The sequence below is a fragment of the Neolamprologus brichardi genome, chromosome 17, assembly GCF_056152115.1.
Source record: "Neolamprologus brichardi isolate AB-2024 chromosome 17, ASM5615211v1, whole genome shotgun sequence".
Taxonomy (NCBI): domain Eukaryota; kingdom Metazoa; phylum Chordata; class Actinopteri; order Cichliformes; family Cichlidae; genus Neolamprologus; species Neolamprologus brichardi.
Genome location: NC_142120.1, coordinates 19,688,286 through 19,710,615, shown reverse-complemented (window position 1 = coordinate 19,710,615; position 22,330 = coordinate 19,688,286). Strand labels below are relative to the sequence as shown.

The 22,330-nt window shown below is 39.7% G+C and overlaps 1 pseudogene across 1 annotated transcript; it reads left to right on the top strand.

Moving 5' to 3' along the window:
- The first annotated feature begins 1,163 nt into the window (after positions 1-1,163).
- LOC102797777 (acyl-coenzyme A thioesterase 1-like) lies at positions 1,164-19,097 on the top strand (annotated as a pseudogene). The gene is made up of 10 exons (XR_015716701.1): positions 1,164-1,347; positions 2,490-2,690; positions 8,280-8,464; positions 8,900-9,060; positions 10,123-10,242; positions 10,372-10,457; positions 10,526-10,619; positions 10,731-10,811; positions 10,972-11,109; positions 15,130-19,097. The product of XR_015716701.1 is annotated as an acyl-coenzyme A thioesterase 1-like (transcript).
- The last annotated feature ends 3,233 nt before the right edge of the window (positions 19,098-22,330 follow it).

The window sequence follows — 22,330 nt, the reverse complement described above, 5'->3', positions numbered from 1 at the left end:
AATACTTAGCTACTATTTGATAATTTAAATAGTAAAGACTGTGTTACCTGTTTTAAAACAATGTTTTAAAACTGCTAGCTGCCATTTGAGTGATTAAAAGGTAAAAGTCACTTGGGTGCTGATATTCATGTAAGGGTGACTGCTCCTGTCTCGTTAGTTGGAAGACTTCTGATCAGGGAACAAAATGTGTATTAAAACAGATCACTGGTACATAGAAAGTGGCATACAAAAAACCTCCAAAACAGCAAAGTTTGCTCACACACAACAGAAGAATTCCTTGTAGTTGGTGTTGCTTTAATCCCTGGAGATTTACACAACATGTGGGTGGAACTTACAGAGGAAAGTATGCAGATAGAGTTTAAAGCCCACCAGAGAGGCCAGGTGCACCTGCAGACTCAAACTCTGTGCTTTCTGACCACTTTTCTTCTGAAAGCAATGAAAATCTGCTGGATTAAAAGCTTTTTGTGTTTTCATATGTGCCCTTACTTCCGAGTTTTCCATGTCTGCAGGAATATTATGAAGTAGATCTCTTCCACTCATTTCCACATTAATCCTCCTCCTTTTTATTTCTGACTCCACTAGAGTAGCTAAAAAAACACATTTATTATTGGTTATTAAGACTCATTTCTCATTTATCTCAGCAGACGCCCATTTGGGAAGAATGCATTACACTGAGAGTTGCTGTTTTATACACTGTAGGTTATCTAAACTACAGGAGAAGTGCAATGTTCTTCAAGACATTTCTGCTCTGTTGTTCTGCATTTTTGCCTTTGCTCCTGTGAATGTTACTCCTAAGCTATTACATTAGGGATATCTGCTGCCTTTGACTTCACAGAGACTTTCTAGAGCCCGATCTTTGGCTCACATACTCATGAATATTTTGAACCTTTGGCCATGTTTAATATAAATATCCACTGTTCTACGGCATTTAAGAAAATATGGAAGAACATAAAGGAGGATGAAAGGCCTTACTCCCCTGGCAGCCCTTCAGTGTGCTGAAATCAGAGTATATGTTTGTAGATTATCTATTACCCTGTCAGGAGTAAGTGTTCTTTCCTCCTGCATGTGCATTTACAATTTAATGTACAAATTTATAGTCTACGCCCACGTGTGACACCCCGCCTTAAACCCCGCCTCCTCTTCCTGGCTGCAGTCAACGGATCCAGTCGGTGTCCATTACTTTAGGCCTTTACTAAAATTCACGAACAACAGGGAGAAGCGGTGGAAATAATCGTCAAGAATAAGAGAGAGAAACTTGTCTCCACAAAGCGAACAGGTGGAACTTTGTCACACCCTGTTGGATCTAATTCAGGAGAAAATCGTCTCTTCGTGGTGTTCGTTTCGAAGGTAACAGAGGACAGCGGTTATTTTTACATGTGGTACTTGAACGCAGCACACTTCTATTAAACCAGTGGTTCCCAAACTTTTTTTGCTGGGCCCCCCTTTGTTTTACAAGAAAAATACCCCCCCCCCCCCCCCCCCCCCCCGCGCGCGCGCTCACGCACAAACACAAGTAATCTGCAGGTATTATTTGTATCCCACTGTAACTTTACTGTATAAAGCTAATGGAGCTAATATCTCCAAAATGTCAGGAGTGGTTATTTATTACAACAAGTGTTTGTGAACTAAAAATCACGAATGTGAGATACTGTTTGTCCGTGATTTGAAGAGCCCAGCGCTGCTCTCGACGCAGGGAAAACCAATTCTGCAGGGGAGACCTACCTTGGTACTTGTGCAGGTGAAGCCAATGGAAAGATATGCTTCACCATATTTTCTAGTCTTTGGCTTAGAATGAAGTTGGCTTGGAAACATATTCAGCAATGCTTCATCTCCTGCTTTGCGTTTGTGTAGGCGCCCCGTGCTAGCAGTGTCCAAGCGTTTGTTTTTTCCCTTTTCATGCCGCGCCCACACTTTGGGAAGGTTTGTATTAAACTGAGTTTGGTTTTAATATAATTAGGGGAGTTTACTTGGGTGGTGGCCCAACCGCTGACTTTTAGGGTGGAGTTGCACGCTGGGTCTTGGGGTCCTGGCTACATTTGCACGTACCTGCAGCCGGACTTTAACAGATAAAACACTACCTTCAGTTAGGGTGAAAAGTTTTTCGTGTTCCTACTTGTCAGACACAGAAATGAGCGCGCTGAGGTGTTTTAGCTTTAGCAGAGGGGCTCTGTGGTGTGTAAGTAGGCCTCACCTTCAGCAGCGTGCTCCTACCAGCCGCAGGTGGGTTTCTGCCTGACTGCTTTCTGTTTCCAGTGCAAGAAGGAAACAGCTCAGGCAACATGACTGTGTATTTCCAGTACGAAGTGTAGTTGGATGAGTTAAACATCTGGAGTCATCCAGCTAAAGCAATGGGTAGTGTTCAAGGGACATGAAGAATACATGAAGTTAATGAACTTTGGCCATCAGTACAGTTCAGAACATGAACTTTGAACATGAACATGAACTTTACCCTGTCTGTGTTACTCAGTTGTCACAGTTTCTCTCCACAGACTGCTCTCAGCCATGACCCAGGTCGTTCCTCCGATCCTCTCCGTCACCCCGAGTCGGGCTCTGGTTGATGAGAAGTTTAAAGTGTTGGTGGAGAATCTTCCTCCGGGATGTCCGGTAACCGTCCGCTCCCTCCATCAATCCGAGGACAAGCACGACTGGGAGGCTTACGGGCACTACATCAGTGACCACAGTGGCGTCGTGTCAGGTGGGCTTCTTTGTTTTCCTTTTTTTTTTAACTTACCAATACAAAAAAAAAACCCAAGTACCCTAAAAGAATAATAAAGTAAACCAATGAACAGATGCATAAGAAGCTGACGTTAAAAATTATATTTGTACATTCACACATAATTGCTTTAATCAAAGTCATATTTAGTTTGCCCATTTATGAAGCAGGAAGCATTGAATCCATTCCAGCTCCTTTGGTGTAAATCAAAGTGATGACAGGTAATCTGGAGATGGATACCTGCAGCTCATTTAGGTTGCACAAGTAGTCCAGCTGAAGGCTTCCTGTGTCCCAGAGTCTGACATAATGCAACAGATGTACTCCAGTGGGATTTTTTTCCCCCTCTACATAATCTTTAAATTCAACCAAATAATTTTTGGTCTTACTTTTGGTATTACTATTACTTGTATTACTTTTTTTTTTTTTTTTTTTTTACATTTTTAACTAAAATCAGTGACTGTTATTGAAAAAAGTGTTTTACTTTTGATGTTTTTGTTGCACATGTTCTATTGAACTGTAAATGACATAAAAAAAATGTATCTCACTTTTAATAAAGCAAATAAAGCAAAAAATAAATCCCCCCCCCCCTGCACCCCCCCCCCCCCCTGCACCCCGCACCTCACCTGCTCAAGACTGCCCATTTGTGAATATCACCCTGTTGTCTCATCCCACAGCAAATTAAAATGATCACTCAGGAAACATATGAATTATTCAACAGGACTCTCAGATTAAAAACGAAATAAATACAAGTGTTAGGTAATAAAGATTAAAGTGCTAGAAGTATTTAAAAAATAAAAATGCTAAATGGTTCATGAATTCACGATTGCAATGATATGCTCTGGAGTGACGCTTGCTTTTGAGATGATGTTCCCAGCTGCTGATAACCATGCTGAAGATGCTCTTGGTAATGACTTCAGCTATTTGAGACATGCAAGAGCCTATGAGCTATAAGACAGTGTAGTTACTCCTGTTTAATGGTTTACTATCACATTTCACTCATTAGCTAACAAAACTGAACTGTTTTGCTGCTCGCACTACGCTCTTTGTTAGTATTGAGTGCAGTCTTGGCAGATGATATAGGCGATACTGCCCCCATAGCTTCCTGTAGTATATTGCAGTTACAAAAACACATTTACCTGATTTTGATTGATTGATTGAAACTTTATTTTGAACATGTTAAAAAAGTACAACATAGAATTAAAAGAGACAAATAAACAAAGCAAAACAAAAAGAAAACGAGCAACCACAACTACAAATAACTTTCATGTTCAAAAAGGCAGGAAGAAGCATAAGCTTATTTAATCCCACCCCTTTTCCACTATCAAGAAATCTATAGACTACAGAAATACCTCCTTGCAATTACATTATATGTCATGTGTATTTTTTTTTTTAAATTATTATTCTTTTTTTTTATATATATATATATACATATGTTTCTATCTATCCTCACATACGTATATACACATACGCACATATACACATTTTCAATAAGCCCATTAACACCTCAAAGGATACACAACCTACAAATATATATATACCCATACCAACATACCCGTGCACCCGCACACACATGAAAATATTAGACAAGGACACCCTATCAAATCTCTACCTCCTCCCTGTACCCTGTAAAAACCATCTCCTTAAACCACTTTTTAAACTGTGCCATGCTCGGACATTGCTTTATATCTTTACTTAGTCTGTTCCACAGCTTCACTCCACACACAGAGATGCAAAAACTTTTTAATGTTGTACGGATACGAGGATGTTTTAAATTGAATTCCCCCCTCAAATTGTATCCCCGTTCCCTTTTAGAAAACATTTTTAGAATATTGTCAGGAAGCAGGTTATTTATTGCTTTATATATAATTTGTGCAGTGAGAAGATGAACCAGATCTGTGAATTTTAGAATTTTTGATTTTAAGAATAGTGGATTTGTATGATCTCTGTAACCAGTTTTATGGATTATCCTTATGGCCCTTTTTTGTAATATAAAGATTGATGATAGCGAACATTTGTAAGTATTGCCCCACACCTCTGCACAGTAATTCAAATACGGTGCAATCAGGGAACAATAGAGAATGTGGAGTGATTTGTGGTCCAGAATGTGTTTTACTTTACTCAAGATTGAGACACTTCTTGAAATTTTGTTATGTATATGATTTATATGAGACTTCCAGTTTAATTTATCATCTATAATCACACCAAGAAACTTATGTTCAAGTACTCTTTCAATTTCTACACCATCTATATGAATCTGCACTTGTGCATTTCTAAGGGAATTCCCAAATAAGATTATTTTAGTTTTACTTAGATTTAGCGATAGTTTGTTCCTGTTAAGCCATTTTTTAATTTTGCACATTTCTAAAGTAATTGTATCCAGCAGCTCCTTTAGATTCCCCCCAGAACAAAAAATATTTGTGTCATCTGCAAATAATACTAATTTTAATATATCAGATGCCTTACAAATATCATTTATATAAATAATAAATAATTTTGGACCCAATACAGAGCCTTGTGGAACACCACAAGCAATGTCCAAGCATGATGAGGAATGGACACCCAGCTTCACAAATTGTTTCCTGTCACTTAAATAATTTTTCACCCATTGCAGTGCATTGATTTGAAAATATAACGCATCAACAAATTTTTATAGTCGACATAATCTATTATGGCAACTAATCGTTGCAGTCGTAGTGTGTTATCTGGCTTCATCGATGGATAAAGTTGTGTGTCATCTGCATAGCAGAAAAAATGCATGCTATGTCTTCTAATGATACTGCCTAAAGGAAGCATTTAGAGTGTAAATCTAACCAATGTGAAATCAGTCCCCACTTCTGGCAATCCAGTTATTGTGGCGTAAGTGAACTTTTCAAAAGTTTCATCTGCTGCACCTCTCCTGTCTCTGTGGCTGCCGTGCTCTGTCAGAAAATTACTAATTACTGATACAATACCGCTTGACAGTCCATTGATGTAGCATTGTGGCCTCACTCAATCCATTCGACAGCAAGTCAGCTACTTTGTTTGTTTTGTTATCTGGTTTTTAAGTGATAACGTATAAACTCTGCTTCCAGGTCCAAATTACTCTGTGTTTATTAAGGCTGTAGTGTTTTTAACATGTTTTAATGTTTTGTATCTTCTTCTATTTAATCTGAACAAGCCCCTAAAAAAAGTCAGTGATCACTTTCAGCCTCTCAGTTTTTGTTACCACTGTTGATTTTAAAGCTCAGTTTTTAAAGCCTTACGATGTAACCACAGCCCAGCCTATGCAGCAGTATATTAATGACTAACCTCGTATTGTGGATGGATTATTACTACAAACAAAAAATCAATGGGAAGGGACATCTGAAGATGTCCATGTAGTAAGGTCTAAGATATGATGGGGCCTGATCACTCAGGACTTAATATATGAAGAGAAGGATTTTAAACAACTCTAAATGTCACAGGAACAAGAAGCTAATACAGGTGAATCTTTCAGTGATCCTTGGTAGTTCTTATACAGTGGGGCAAAAAAGTATTTAGTCAGCCACCGATTGTGCAAGTTCCCCCACTTAAAATGATGACAGAGGTCAGTAATTTGCACCAGAGGTACACTTCAACTGTGAGAGACAGAATGTGAAAAAAAAATCCATGAATTCACATGGTAGGATTTGTAAAGAATTTATTTGTAAATCAGGGTGGAAAATAAGTATTTGGTCACCTCAAACAAGGAAAATCCCTGGCTCTCACAGACCTGTAACGTCTTCTGTAAGAAGCTTTTCTGTCCCCCACTCGTTACCTGTATGAATGGCACCTGTTTGACCTCATCATCTGTATAAAAGACACCTGTCCACAGCCTCAACCAGTCAGACTCCAAACTCCACCATGGCCAAGACCAAAGAGCTTTCGAAGGACACCAGGAAAAGAATTGTAGACCTGCACCAGACTGGGAAGAGTGAATCTACAATAGGCAAGCAGCTTGGTGTGAAAAAATCAACTGTGGGAGCAATCATCAGAAAATGGAAGACATACAAGACCACTGATAATCTCCCTCGATCTGGGGCTCCACGCAAGATCTCATCCTGTGGGGTCAAAATGATCATGAGAACGGTGAGCAAAGATCCCAGAACCACACGGGGGGACCTGGTGAATGACCTGCAGAGAGCTGGGACCAAAGTAACAAAGGTCACCATCAGTAACACACTACAACGGCAGGGAATCAAATCCCGCAGTGCCAGACGTGTTCCGCTGCTGAAGCCAGTGCATGTCCAGGCCCGTCTGAAGTTTGCCAGAGAGCACATGGATGATACAGCAGAGGATTGGGAGAATGTCATGTGGTCAGATGAAACCAAAGTAGAACTTTTTGGTATAAACTCAACTCGTCGTGTTTGGAGGAAGAAGAATACTGAGTTGCATCCCAAGAACACCATACCTACTGTGAAGCATGGAGGTGGAAACATCATGCTATGGGGCTGTTTTTCTGCCAAGGGGACAGGACGACTGATCCGTGTTAAGGACAGAATGAATGGGGCCAAGTATCGTGAGATTTTGAGCCAAAACCTCCTTCCATCAGTGAGAACTTTGAAGATGAAACGAGGCTGGGTCTTCCAACATGACAATGATCCAAAACACACCGCCCGGGCAACAAAGGAGTGGCTCCGTAAGAAGCATTTGAAAGTCCTGGAGTGGCCTAGCCAGTCTCCAGACCTCAACCCCATAGAAAATCTGTGGCGGGAGTTGAAAGTCCGTGTTGCTCGGCGACAGCCCCAAAACATCACTGCTCTTGAGAAGATCTGCATGGAGGAATGGGCCAAAATACCAGCTACTGTGTGTGCAAACCTGGTAAAGACCTATAGTAAACGTTTGACCTCTGTTATTGCCAACAAAGGTTATGTTACAAAGTATTGAGTTGTATTTTTGTTATTGACCAAATACTTATTTTCCACCCTGATTTACGAATAAATTCTTTACAAATCCTACCATGTGAATTCATGGATTTTTTTTTTTTTTCACATTCTGTCTCTCACAGTTGAAGTGTACCTCTGGTGCAAATTACTGACCTCTGTCATCATTTTAAGTGGGGGAACTTGCACAATCGGTGGCTGACTAAATACTTTTTTGCCCCACTGTAAATGATAAATCTTCCTCAGACACACAGCAGGTGGCTCTCTCCATAGCAATGACCATGTATGCCATGTTTTGTGATAGTATTGCCTAAGGGAAGCAAGTATTATGTAAATAATCTAAGGAGCTTGAAATGAAAAGAGCACAGTCCAGAGATGGCAAACTATTATCCTCTGTATCTTCCCTAGGGCTTAATACCTGGGACTCACCCCCATTTGATCTTAGAACTGAAGAAGCTTCATGGATGAGAGGTGAAACATCTTCAGCACACCTAAAGAAGCTCAGCTGCTTTTCTTCCCAAGCTCCTTAGATTACCATGATCTGGATGACAGAGAACCTACACAGACCTCTAAAGTAAATAGTATTGGTCCTACTAAAGAACCCTTTTGAACTCCATAACTAACTTTTGCTTATGTCGGCTACTTTTTGTTTAATCTGTCAGGTAACTCATGTCATTATTGGCCAGGTTAAGGAAGATGAATGTGTGCACACCCATGCTGGTCACCATCTCAGTCCACAGTGGACACGAGGGCTTCAGGGACAAGGCCCCTCTAGCCTCAGTCCTCACAGAGAGATGGTACATGGCCCCTGGCATCCAGAGGATCAGTATTAATGAGCAAGGAGTGCAAGGGACTCTGTTTATACCTCCAGGTACACCTGCAGCACCTGAAATGACACGTTTATTCTCTTAAATACGTATTTTGTTGATTTTATTTTTTCAGAGTGGCTGGGGTTTTTCTTTCATAATGGTGAAATGTAAATTTAAAAAATCTGTTCTGCTTTTCCTTAAAATATATTCTCATATTAAACATGGCTAAAGGTAAAAAAAAAAATCAGTCTGTGTACAAGTAACATGGAAAAAAAAAAGAAAAAAGCAAAAGCTCAGGCTTCAAGCTGATCTAAATGCTGTGGCATTGAAACATGCGGGCAGGGCTTGTGTGCCTGGTGTGACCATATTAGTGAATTCCTCTCTTTCTGACAATATACAGATCCAAGAGTAGGAAGAAAATCCACCTGATGTCCGAGTTTTTAGCTCGCAAGGATGACTTGAACCAAAGTAATTTTGTCCTGTTTGTCTGACTTCAGGTCCTGGACCGTTTCCTGGACTGCTGGATATGTGGGGAGGTGGTGGAGGGCTGCTGGAGTATCGTGCTGCCTTGCTCGCGTCTCACGGTTATGTTTCTTTGGCGCTGGATTACCTCGGATTTGACCAGGAGTCTGAAAATTTGGAATTGAAATACTTTGAGGTTTGTGTGACAGATCCATCCAAAATTATGAATTAAGGCGTTCCAATCACTTTCATGGCCACAGGTGTATAAAATCAACCAGCTAGGCATGCACACTGCTTAATTCATAAAAAGAAAATGGGTTGCTCTTAGGATCTCAGTGAATTCCAGCATGGTACCATTATAGGATATCAGTTGTCACATGTCCAGTTGTGAAATTTTCTTGCTACTTAAATATTTCACACTCAACAACCGCAACTTAGCCATAAAGTGGCAGGCCTCATGAAATCACAGAGTGGGGTCAGCAGATGCTGTGGCACCAAGGTTGCCAACTTTCTGCAGAGAGGGGATGGCCCCTTCTTGATCCTACGTGACTGTGCACCAGTGCACAAAGTAAGGGCCATAAAGACATAGAAGAACTGGACTGGCCTGCACAGAGTCCTGGCCTCAACACCCCTGGAATGAATTGGAGCAAAAACTGTGAGCCAAGCCTTCTTGTCCAACATCAGTGTCTGACCTCACAAATGTGCTTCTGAAAGAGTCAAAAAGAGAGTCAAAAAATTCCCATTGTCCCCTCTGACCATTAGACTTTTCTCTAGAAGGCATTTGTCTTGTCCATGTGGGCAGCTGCAAATTTCATTTCTTGGACTTGGACCCATTCTTTCCAGTATTGGTCAATTCAGTGAGTGCTGTCAAACAAATCCGTTTTAGGCTGCAAAGATAAACTATCAGTTGTAGTTAATCATGATAACTTACGAGAAGTTAAAAGGTCTTGACTTTGTCAAGTTAAAGGACACTCGAGAACTTTCAGGTCCCCTTATTAAAGATTGAAGTGAGTGTATGTAAATATATGACCCTGTGTAGATAAGAGAAAACCCAAAATAAATTCAGACTTGTGCACCCATTTATTATTGTTTAAAGTCACGCATGTTGTACAATGATTCAACTCTGGCAAAAGAACAGTTCAAAGAAATCATTAAAAGCCCAAAATTACTCTGACATTCATGTCAATGATGAGTGTTTGTAAACTCCTCATTACATCTTTACTTATTATTTAATATTCTAATATTCTGATCTCTTCAGACGGCGTTTAATATTATTAAGGACCATCCTCAAGTGATGCCAGACAGAGTTGGAATTTTTGGTCTTTCCCTCGGTTCACTTGTTGCTGTCACCTTGGCAGCCTACAGCACCATTACCAAGGTCAGAGTGCGAGGGAAATGACTTAAATTTCCTCTTCTTTTACCTTTAAAGTAGACCTTAACCCACTGACCTCTTTCTTACTCCAACTGAGGTATAAATCAAATTTCGTAATTTGTCATTTCATTCCAGCCTTGTTGTATTGTTTGTATCAGCTCCAACCACTATTATCCAGCACAGGGGAGCACAGTCGCATCCAGGTTTGAAGGAGTAACCAGGTGGGTCCGTGTTTGTCGGTCCATTAAATTATTATTGCTGTTTCGTAATTACTAATATGTTATGACAGGCAGCTTCACAAGGCGCGTGTGAATGAGGACAACCAAGTGATCTGGAAAGATGTTGGTCTGGAGTTCATCACTGACCCCTCAAACATTGCCGAAGTGAGTGCTGGAATATACTGCAAACACCTGCATGTTAAATACCAATACAAGTCAGTGCTGGACCTGTTTTATTATTTGTAACATTGTTTTAAAGGTGTTTTTTGTTGACAGGTAGGCAGAATTAACTGCCCGACATTGCTGGTTAACGGCTGTGATGATCAGAACTGGCCCACAGTGGAGACGGCGGAGGATGTGAGGTCACACACACTCACACAAATGCTGAGAGTGATGGATGTCAAGAATACTGGAAAGTTGGCAGTTCTTGTTTGAGTATTGTGAACATTGCGTGAGGGCCAAATATAAATGTGAACATTAACATACAGTTAATTTAAGGTTGACCTCTGACCCTCAGGTGGCCAGGTTGATGCGTGAAGCTGGAAAGGAACACCTGTTGAGCAGATTAGCATATCCGGACACCGGACACCTGAGCCACCGTTCTCACCTCATTTTAGGGCTACGACCTTTGTCATATGCAGCAGTAAAGAAAAAGGTCAGATTCCCACACCTGTACAAAGGCTTTGGCCTCACTTCCTGTTTCTTACCTGATACAGATTCTGGTCATAATAACAAAACTTCATCAAGTACTATAATACACTGCTCAAAAAAGAGAGTATAGCATCAAGTCAAACTTTTGGGATAATGATCTGTTCAGTTAAGTGGTAATTAAAGACTAAATGAAGAACAGGTGTACTAGACAAGCAACAATGAGACAAACAGGAATGGTTTTACAGGTGGAGACCACGGGTATTTTATGCTCCTACATAGTGACACCAGTTACAGGGATGTTTAATCACTCTGACCTTTTGTCTTTTTAACTTTTTTTCAGTAAAACAGCTGCAGCTTTATAGCCTTTGTACTTTGTCATCAGTTAACTTTGGAGTTGGTACAAAAACCTCCAAGATTAAATAAGTGTATTCAGCATTAAGAGGGAACATATAGGGTATCACTGGGTGGTGTTGAGGTCTGAATCTGAGGGCAGCTCCTGTAATCACAAAGAGAAAAGCATCATCTCAAACTATCAAAGTTTATCCCTCAAATCTAAAATAAAGCTGTTCCTTGCCAGTCCTCACACACTGATCTGAAGTTCTGCTCTTAGGTTTTTTTTTACTTTCCTCTGACAGCTGACATGGGAACTGTTCAACATAGGCAATAATTTATATGTTATCTAGTATAATATTAACCTTTGAGTGGATGGTGCTTTTTAAACAGAGGTCTGCAAAGATACTTGGGACTCTCCACTCTCTGATCTTAGAACTGAAGAAACTTCTCGGGTGAGAAGTGAAGCGTCTTCAAGAAACTTAAAGAAATCCGCTTTTCTTTCCAAACTTCTTAGAGTACAATGACCTGGATGAATGAGAACCTTCACAGACAAATCTACCTCGTTTCCTCAGCGCAAATCTTGTGGAGCTTGTGTTTATCCTCAGAGCAACTGATGTCATTTAAAATTGATAAACGAGATTTAAAACGAGGGAGTAATGGACACCAAGCAGCAGATCAATCAGCATAGAAACAGGCTATAAGCTGAAAGAGCCAGGCTGTAATAATCTGTTTCTAATGCTCTATTTTTCAATGTAAGACGTGTGGCTTAGGTTGTTTAGAGGACTTTGTGCTGGGCATTGTCTTAAAATGGAGATAAAGAAAAATGTATTTTTATTTGCTGAGGTGGCTGTAGTGGAATCACCAATTTCCAAACTGCTAAAAACAAGTCTTTGTCTCCTAATGACATTTGGGGCATCCTGAAACCATTTTTTATATCAACGTAGAACAAAACATTACAAATAAATTTACTCGAGCCTATACTCCTTAACACCCGGGATTGATTATTTAATGATCTCCTCTGTGTTTGTCACAGTCTTCACTGACTGCCTTTGACTGTCACTACAGTCACACCACTCGTCACATCGTGAGGGGAGGATATTTGGTCATTTGAGCAGATCGGTTGCAGGACTATATTACTGAGGTACACAGGTACCAGTCCATGTGCGTCATTAACTCTGTATTGAAGGCAAAAAGCCCAAGTGCTCATTAAAACAAAACGTTTGTACTCTGGAGTTATCTGTCCATTGATCCCTCCTTATGTTAAATCGCATCAGTCAGGGTAAACACAAACTCCAACAGATTTGTGCTGAGGAAATGAGGCATACTTGCTTATTTTGTGCAGAATATTGTGAAACTGATTATGACCAGTTAATGTGGGCGGATTCCTGATTTTATGTTACAAAAACACAGATAATTTTTTCCCCCTTTTTAAAACAAAACAAAACAATAATTTCATTGTTGTATGAATGTAATTTTGATAGATATATGCATTTGCACAAGATGGAGACCTTTTTATTCCAGCATCTTTAATAAATCAAACCTTATGACCAGTGTTGGTCAAGTTACTTGAAAAAGTAATCAGTTACTAATTACTGATTACTTCTCTGAAAAAGTAATCCCATTACTTTACTGATTACTTATTTTCAAAAGTAATTAATTACTTAGTTACTTAGTTACTTTTTAAAAACACGATTTACAACCTGAATAGGTGATAAAGCGATAGATCTTTCAGCCCAATTCTACTTTTTCTACATAATCCATCATACAAAATGTAATCAAATGGAAAAGTCTCTTTTTAAAACTTGTTTTATTAGTTTTAATCTTTTAACTTTATGCATCAAGCAAAAAATTTAATTATATGCACCATTCTGACTGGAAGAAATTTGTTTAATATTTAAATCTATTTTCTGCACATTCCAGCACATAAAATAAAATATTTTTTGTGTTTACACTCAGTCTTTCAAATAGATGCAAGTTAAACACAGCAGAAAATAAATAAAGTCAAAGACTAGCGGTCCTTTTGCTCTATTTTCACCTGTAATGCTGGGCTCACACTGTGCGATTTTTGGCCCATTTTGAGCCGATTTTTGAGTCGTGCGACCGTTTTGGCGATCGGCCCGATTTTGGCCTTCATCGTGCGTCGTGCATCGTGTAGTATACGTGGGGTAACGAGAAGCGATTAACACCTCACGACCAGCTCTCGATCATCAATCGCTTGGTCGCGAGGATTTCAAACAGGTTTGAAATCCTTGCGACCGTCGTGAGGGTGTCACCGCAGTTTTTCACACTGCACACGCGCAAAAACACAAATGTCAGCGAAAAAGACGGAGCAGCACGGCAGTGCAGCGTGTGATCTGGACACAAGCGATGGAGGCACTTGTAGAACTTTGGAAAGCTTATCCGAGCCTTTTCGATGTGGCCTCACAAAATTATCACGACCACAACAACCGTGAAAATAGTTGGATGGACATTGTTGCTCAATCACAGCTGCTTGATCAATGTTTTTCATTAGCAATTTAGCAAAGTTGATGGCGGTGGTGTGCGTGTCTGTGTGAGTGAAAGACAGAGAGGGAGAGCGAGCGACAGAATTTCTGTTATAACCTTCATTTTATGGACGCACAGTGTGAGCACTCGGGTCGCATCAGAGCATCAGGTCGTATAGTGTGAGACCCTGCATCGTGACCTACGAACTTCTAACCCCTGCGAGTCAATCGTACAGTTTGAGCAGGAGCTGAATCGCGCGACTGAAAAAATCGCACAGTGTGAGCCCGGCATAAAGCAGGAGTGGGGTAGGCGGAGGTTTACCCTGGTGCAGGTGTGCCGCAGTGGTCAGTTGAAGAATCCGCAAGTTTCTCTGTGAATTTCCCATTATGTGGTAGCGCACTCGGTGCTTGCTTGGAAGTTTAGGGTTTTGTTTTTTTTCGCTGTAAAAAGAAGTTGTCTTCCCACGCACAACGGACGCTAATGTTTTTGTCACTTTTTATGGAATCAAACTTAAAGTAAGGTCAGTACTTCCACGCTTTAAACGCTGCACGCTCATACTCTCTACCGGACTCGATATATTATCCATTGTTGATCTGCACACAGCTGTTGCCACAAACATCGCACTTGCTTACGTCACTGTCATGAGACATTCTCGCCAAAAAATCACAGTTTTAGTAATGTAGTAACGCAGCGTTCCTACAGGAAAGTAATGGTAATATAATTACCGTTTTTGCAATAGTAATCCCTTACTTTACTCGTTACTTGAAAAAGTAATCGAATTACAGTAACGCGTAACAAGTAACGTGTAACAAGTAACGTGTAACAAGTAACGCGTTACTGCCCATCTCTGCTTATGACACACTGTCGGACAGATGACCATTCAGTGAAAATAACGAATCAACACGTGAGGCATCATTCTGAACACAAAGAGTAGAATACGTAAACAAATCTAATCGGTTAAGGTAAAAACCTGAGCACTGACTACTCCTCTTAGCTAGCTAGCTAATGACATTAATTACTGATTCGCTTACAAACACACATTTAACTTAAGAAAAAAGTGCAACGGTACTGCTGGTCCTTCCTTCGATAAGTCCAGTTTGCTGCAGAAAACGTCAGGCTGACAACGGACCGTTCTTTATTTGTTGTGTGTGTGTGTGTGTGTGTGTGTGTGTGTGTGTGTGTGTGTGTGTGTGTGTGTGTTTTGCAGTGATATTACTGTGGGGAGGACAGACCAAACCTCACTCTGATGCTCAGGAGGACTCCTGGAGGAAGATTTTGAGCTTTCTGCAGTTTCACCTGTACTGTGGCCCAAGTCTCAAAGCAAAGATATGAAAAAGGTGCATGATGCTGTTCAAAAAATATATACATCATGGGGTCAGATCCGACCCCATTGGTTTACTAGGGAAAACATGGGGTCAAATTTGACCCCATGGGTTCTCCAGGGTTAATTAAATCATCAGCATTGCTGCTTAATCAGGTGTAACAATTAAGTTTAACATCCAGGCATCCATGAAAACAGAATTTATTAAATTTAACAGAGTTAGAAGTTAACAGGAAGTTAGCTCGCTAGTTTACACCTAAACATTTCATACCATGTTTTGACTGAGAGATTTTTGAAACTAATTCAAACGTACAGCTCTGCTACCACTTCCAACATAAATGAAGACAAAAAACTAAACAGCAGTGGCGTTTGCAGGGTTACTGCAGTTGGACTACCTGGTATATAATGTTGTGCTACGTGATTGCTAGCGACATAGCTATTTTAGCATAACATTAGCACAGAGAAGCTGGAGAATGGACGCCAACTTTTTTTCCACTCAATAAAAGTTAACGTGAGGGATTCTGGTGGTCAGGGACAAATGCAATCGCATAGCAGGATGCTATACATGGGCCAAACTTCAGTCAGGGGAACAACTGAGATTATTCATCCACAATACGAGGTTAGTTATTAATATACTGCAACAACATGGGAATAGAACAGCTGCGAGAGAATTCAACATTAATGAATCAATGTTACGAAAGTGGAGGAAGCGCAGTTTTTGGCTTTCCCCATATTTCAAAAGTGCTTCATGTCTTTGCTACGACTGTCGCCCGGCATAATTTGCAGATGATAATGGTTTTAGCTGCTGCGATGCTTTTGACCAAAACAGGCGCAGCTTGATGACATCATCAACATGCGCTATCGCGAAATCTCTATCGTTGGCCAAATTTATATAGTTTCTATCGCAGGGGCGATAGAAACCTAGGATCAGAGCTTTGGGGGTGCTGAGCACCCAGAGAGCTGCCCAGCCAGGCAAGATAAACCATACTTGTCGCGATGAGACTTCTTCCCCGTCTCTGTCAGTCCCTGCATCCTTAAATGTCTCCAGTTGTCCCGTGTTCCCTCTGACTGTCTCTATGGTGCATTTAAACCCCTGTTCTTCCCTGTCCTCATCGTCTGTTGTCTTCATCTCCATTATCAGTCGTCATAATTTTACCCTCTCTGTGCAAGTCTGCAAATTTCTTTATTAAATCATAAGATTCTTAAATTCATCAAGTCTCTCTGTGCCTGGGTCCTTGTCACAAAACATGACATCACTGTTTTGTACATTTTAACACAATTTAATTCCCACATTTGTGAAGGAAAGCAAAACACTCTTTTGAAAAGTCTCTAACAAAACCATCAAATCTGATAAAGGTTATTTAAATGCTGCCAAAGAAGAATGGATTGGAATTTTTAAAAAAAAAATACATATCCTAACCTTAATTACTGTGGGAGAATAATGAATGATGCTCATAGTGAGTAAAAAGTAAACTGAGTGCATTTTTTGGACAGAGATTCACTTTTAAAGTGTATGTATAATATAATACAGATACATAAAAAATACACTTCAAAAATAGAAGAGTCCTTGAAATGTACAAATTATTATTAAAAAAATTTAAAAAAAAAAGTGAGACACCTTGGCCTATGGTACAATGTATGAAAAGATGTTTACTGCAGATACTACTATGGTTCTGCAGATTTTTTCTTTTCTTTTATCCTATGTCGCCTCACCTCAAGGTTGGTAAATCTGTCTATCACATTTTGGTGGTCAAGTCTCTCAAGCATCTCTTTCTCAACTGACATCACAGCCAGGTGCTGGAGTCTGCTTTGACCCATGGTCCTTCTCAGCCAGGTATGGAGCTGACTCAAGACACTAAAAGACCTTTCACAGCTACAACTGCTAACTGGGTTTGTTAGGGCAACCTGAATAACAGTTTTCAGTTTGGGGAAGATCTGATTATCCAAAAGATTGTACAATGTTAACATATCTGGAATGGCACCAGCCTCACTCTTGAGCTTTATAAAGTCTTTGGCAACCGTGACTTCCTCTGACTGAAGTTCAATATGGTAATGCAGTGCCAGGGCTGACAACCCAGTTTGTTTTGCAGACTCTGTATAGCAGCTTTAATATAGGGAGAACACAACTTCCAGATTGTATGAGTAAAATTAGTTGTATTTTTTTTTTCTATGCCAGTTTAACAGTTTCTGTTTTGCCTGTTAGTATTCCCTGTCTGTTTTCTTACCTGGTTCTGGTCCTGACCTTGTACTTTCTCCTCATGTTCTCCTCTTTCCTCTCTCCCTCTTCGGTCTGACAATCATACACAAATAGATTGTATTCAGTTAGATTAAAAAAAAATACTATTAAGATCACTAATAAAAAAGTCCTCTCTCAGTGTACTTTCAACCAAAAGGCAAATAACCAAACCACATGTATATCTAATAAATCCAACATTATTCTTGATTGATGGATCATTTGATCTTACACTTTTACCTAAATGTGGCTCCTTTTTTTTAAAAAACTTCCTCATGTCCATTATGAACCTGGCTGTCTCTCTGTACACACACACACACACACAACAGGAGTTATAAGGTTAATGGGCATCCAGCCAGTTAGCTAGTTAGTACCTTGGGTTCAATATCGGCACATATGACAAAATAACCAGTTTCTCTCATTACATTTCAAACAGGACAGTGGTAACAACAGCAGGCTACGGACAATGTTAAGTTTTAGATTTTAAATAAGCTATATACATTTAAATGGGAGCAACAGGACGGTCAAATGTCGCTGATTTTACAACAGAGCAGGACGGATTGTAGGGTAGCAAACATCATCGGGAAACACGTTTTCAACACTGCAGGTTACCTGGTGTATTGTTTTTCAGCTAAAAAAAAAACATGGTCTGACTCCTACCTAACTATATAAAGAGTAACTGAAGGTTAAATGCAGCCAATATGTCCTGTTTTAAGCCAGGCACTCACACCTCCGCTCCGCTGCGTCTCAGCCACCATCGCTCTGGCAGCAACGGCGCTAGAGCCAGAGTAGGGGAGAGGCGAGCTGGAACAAACCACTTTGGGAGAGGGGTAGGGGTTATCTATACGTTTGTTGTTAAAATGTTCCATCTCAAGTACAGTACTGTATGCTTTTTATATTTTTAGTAGTGTGTCACACAAACAGCAAATATTGTCAAAAAAAAAGTAAGAAATCTTTGGGGGTGCTTTGATTCATTTTGGGGGTGCTGAAGCAACTGTTTTTCTCGATTTGTATCTAAAAAATAATTTAGCCCATTTGAGGCCCCTTTGTTAAAATCCCACTTTCCTCTGATTGGCTAACTTCTGGAAGCCAGCTGAGGGGTAGCACCCATAAATTTGTTAGACAATGTATGTTACAGATTTTTACAGATATCTATAATTTTCCCTGTTAACCAAAAGTAGCTCACTTGCTTCCCAATAGAAAACCTGTTTGGTTAGATTTATAAAAAATGATGATGTTTTTGGGTTAAATTGTTATGGCTGAGTTTTGGTTTCCCTGTTGCCACGGCAATGCAATTCAAATCATGCTCTAATATGTTACAATAGCAGCACTGATGCCCAGATTTGACAAATTTGACAACATAGGAAAACACGACAAAAGTTAGAATATATTTTTAAGTTGGATTTTTTCGAATTCCATGAATTAGACATTTTATAATTCAAGTGGCAAATAACGAGTCTCGTCTGTGTTTTGTTCTGTAAAATCAACACCCTACAGTATTAGAGAGAAAACCCCAGCTATCAAACTATCCTGTGTAAGCAAGCACTGGGCGACAGTGAGGAGGAAAAACTCCCTGTTGACAGTAATCCGGATGGTGGATGTGCTTATTGACATATTATGTACTGTCTCCCTCAGTAGATGCTGTTAATTGTTTTAGTTGTTATTATGCATTAAACAGTGTTTGTTGATCTTGAAGCTTCATTCACTCAAAGGTGTTTTTTTTTTAAATACAGGCCTTAATGTCTACCAGGAACTGACTTCCAGTGAAAGCTTTCACTAATGTCATGTTCCTTGATATACAAATGCCAAGTAACTCATCAGCCTCTCAGAATACTGAGAAATGTTAATTCAACACCAGTGAAATTACATTTATTTTTATAAAATGTGATTACAGTTTAAATATGGAGGGCCCGGAGTGTCAAAATGAATGAATTAAATACGCCATTAAATAATTGTTTCATTAATTAATTAAAATTATATTTAAAGGAATATTTCAATAATTAAATGCCCATTTATTTTATTTAAAACATTTAATAAATTATTTATTCAAATTTAATGTAATTAATGACACAATTCATTACGTATTTAATAAATGACACATTGATGATTTATTTTACATTTTTATTAATTATTGAAACATTTAATTGTTTAATGATGTATTTATTTATCATTTTGCACATCTGACCCTGCCGCTGTGCGTTTGAATTTATTTTATCTGTCAGCCTCACTCGTCAAAGTCTAGATAATCAATTGCTATGACCTCGTGGTAGTGTGGACTTGGGGCAGCCAGGTATCCCAGAATGCATTTCAAAACACAAGCAGCACTAGTGGTGGTGTCTAAAATGTAAGTTTTATTAGGGCAGGTTGTCGACATAGAACATGTTTGTAGTGCTCTGATGTTTTCAGTCGCTAGCTTTGCTAACAGTCAGCTGACAGAGTGTACCGAGCTCACAGCCCCGGGACGTTTCTCGGTACTCAAGTATGCCAATCAGCCAGGGTTTTCCCGAAACCCTGGCTGATTGGGACCCACACCCAGTTTCACACCTTGGCTCAGGCGATTAGAGGATCATCAGGGAGTCCTTTTGTCCCTCTGTGGGGGGATACTCCCACTAGGTTTAAATCTGGGACTCCCCACCATTTGACCTTAGAACTGAAGAAGCTTCTCGGATGAGAGGTGAAACGTCTTCAAGCAACTTAAAGAAGTCCAGACGCTTTTCTTTGCAAGCTCCTTTGACTACGATGACCTGGATGACTGAGAACCTTCACAGACAATCTTAAATGTATTATTTAAATTGCTAATATCTATAAAATGTAGACCACCTTTATCAAATGCATTCATGAAGTCAGGTTTTCTTAAATAATGAGTCTTATTTCTCCACACAAAGGTAAAGAGCATCTTGTCAGTGTCATGGTTTTTCTCCACATGGAGAGGCAGAGCTGCATATGTTAATTGTAATATTCCCTCCACTTTGGTAATCAGAACTCTTCCTTTTAAGGAGGGATCCACTGGTTTAGTCTACTTTGAGTTTTCTGGATGATGGGTTCCAGATTTATGGATGCTCTTTTTTGTTGATCCTTGGTAATTATTATTCCTAAGTATAGCACTTCATTTTTAATTTGTATATTACAAATAGATGTACTGGAACATTCCTAATTTCACACTTGTTAATATTACTAAGCCAGAAGCTCTAGAGAAGACAGATTCCAGAGCTGCAGAAATTTGGTTTTTCTTCTTCAGAAAAAGAGGAGTATCATCAGCCAGTTGAGTGATGATCAGATTTCTGTCCAGCAGAGAAATACTTTGAATTTCACTGGATCTAATATGGTCTGCTAAGAGTTGGGCAACTAGTAAAAAGAGTTAGAAAGAGGCAAGGCATCCTTGTCGAATGCCTCTTGACAGATCAAATCTAATCTAGGACAAGTTCCACCGCTTAGTTTCACTGAGCTATTACCATTTCTTTATAGACTGTATAGACTTTATAGTTCAGAGTAATCTAGAATGTCTAGTAATAGTCTTTTATTGTTTGTTATCTTTTAGGCATATAACCTGATTGTGTTTCATCTATGAGGGAATTCAGGACCATTTTCAGCCTCTATGCTAGAATTAGGGGGCGCCAGTTATCTAAAAGTAACAGAAAATGATTGAGAAGCACTAATCCAGTGACTGTTGAAATGTTTCCTGGTCACGTGTCCTAGAAGTCATCAAACCTGTTCTGACAAAACCACCTGCTTTGGCAAAACGTCCTACCGTAAGTAGTTTATGCACATTTCTGCTGTCACAGAGTAATTCCAGCACAAATGTAAGTAGGTATGACGGTTTGCCACTTAACTTTGCCCTTCAGAGTAGGCTTGTAGCTCACATTCATAAAGCCAGGACGGTTTGCCACTTCATTTATATAAGTATGCCTTTAGGTCACATTGTCAAAGGTAGCATGGTTTGGCACGTAATTTTACCCATCAGAGTATGTTTCTAGCTCTTATTAACAAAGGTAGGATGATTTGCCACTGAATTCTAGCTGTAAAATTATGCTTCTAGCTCAGGGGTGTCAAACTCCAGGCCTCAAGGGCCGGTGTCCTGCAGGCTTTAGATCTCACCCTGGGTCAACACACCTGAATCACATGATTAGTTCATTACCAGGCCTCTGGAGAACTTAAAACATGTTGAGGAGGTCTTTTAGCCATTTAAATCAGCTGTGTTGGATTAGGACACATCTAAAACCTGCAGGACACCGGCCCTCTAGGCCTGGAGTTCGACACCTGTGTTCTAGCTCATATTAACAAAGGTAGGATGATTTGACACCTAATTATAGCTGTTAAAGTATGCTTGTACGTCACATTAGAAGGTAGGATGGTTCGGCAATTAATTTTACCCGTCAGAGTATGTTTGTAGCTTATATTCACAAAGGTACGACGGTTCGCCACTGAATTTCCAGTGTTGCCAACTCCTCAGTAACGAAAATCGCTATTGGCTGTCCTAAAAGTCGCTAAAGTCTTTTATCTGGAAATGTGCAACCTAATCCCGGTCCAGATTGCAAATGCTTAAGTACTCCTTGTGATTTTAAAACTCGAACAGGTCTTGGTATCACTCATTTAAATGTCAGAAGTCTTCTTCCCAAACTTGATTTTGTGAAAATTTGGATGAAAGAGTTAGATACCGATATTCTTATATTATCAGAAACCTGGCTTACAAAATCGATTACTGACAAAGACATTGCAATAACGGGCTATAATCTTTTCCGTTGCGACCGACCCAGAAAGGGTGGCGGTGTTGCAATTTATGTAAAAAGCAAATTCCATGTTACTGTCGATTCATCGGTATCTGTTTGTAAACAGTCTGAACTTCTTGCACTCAAG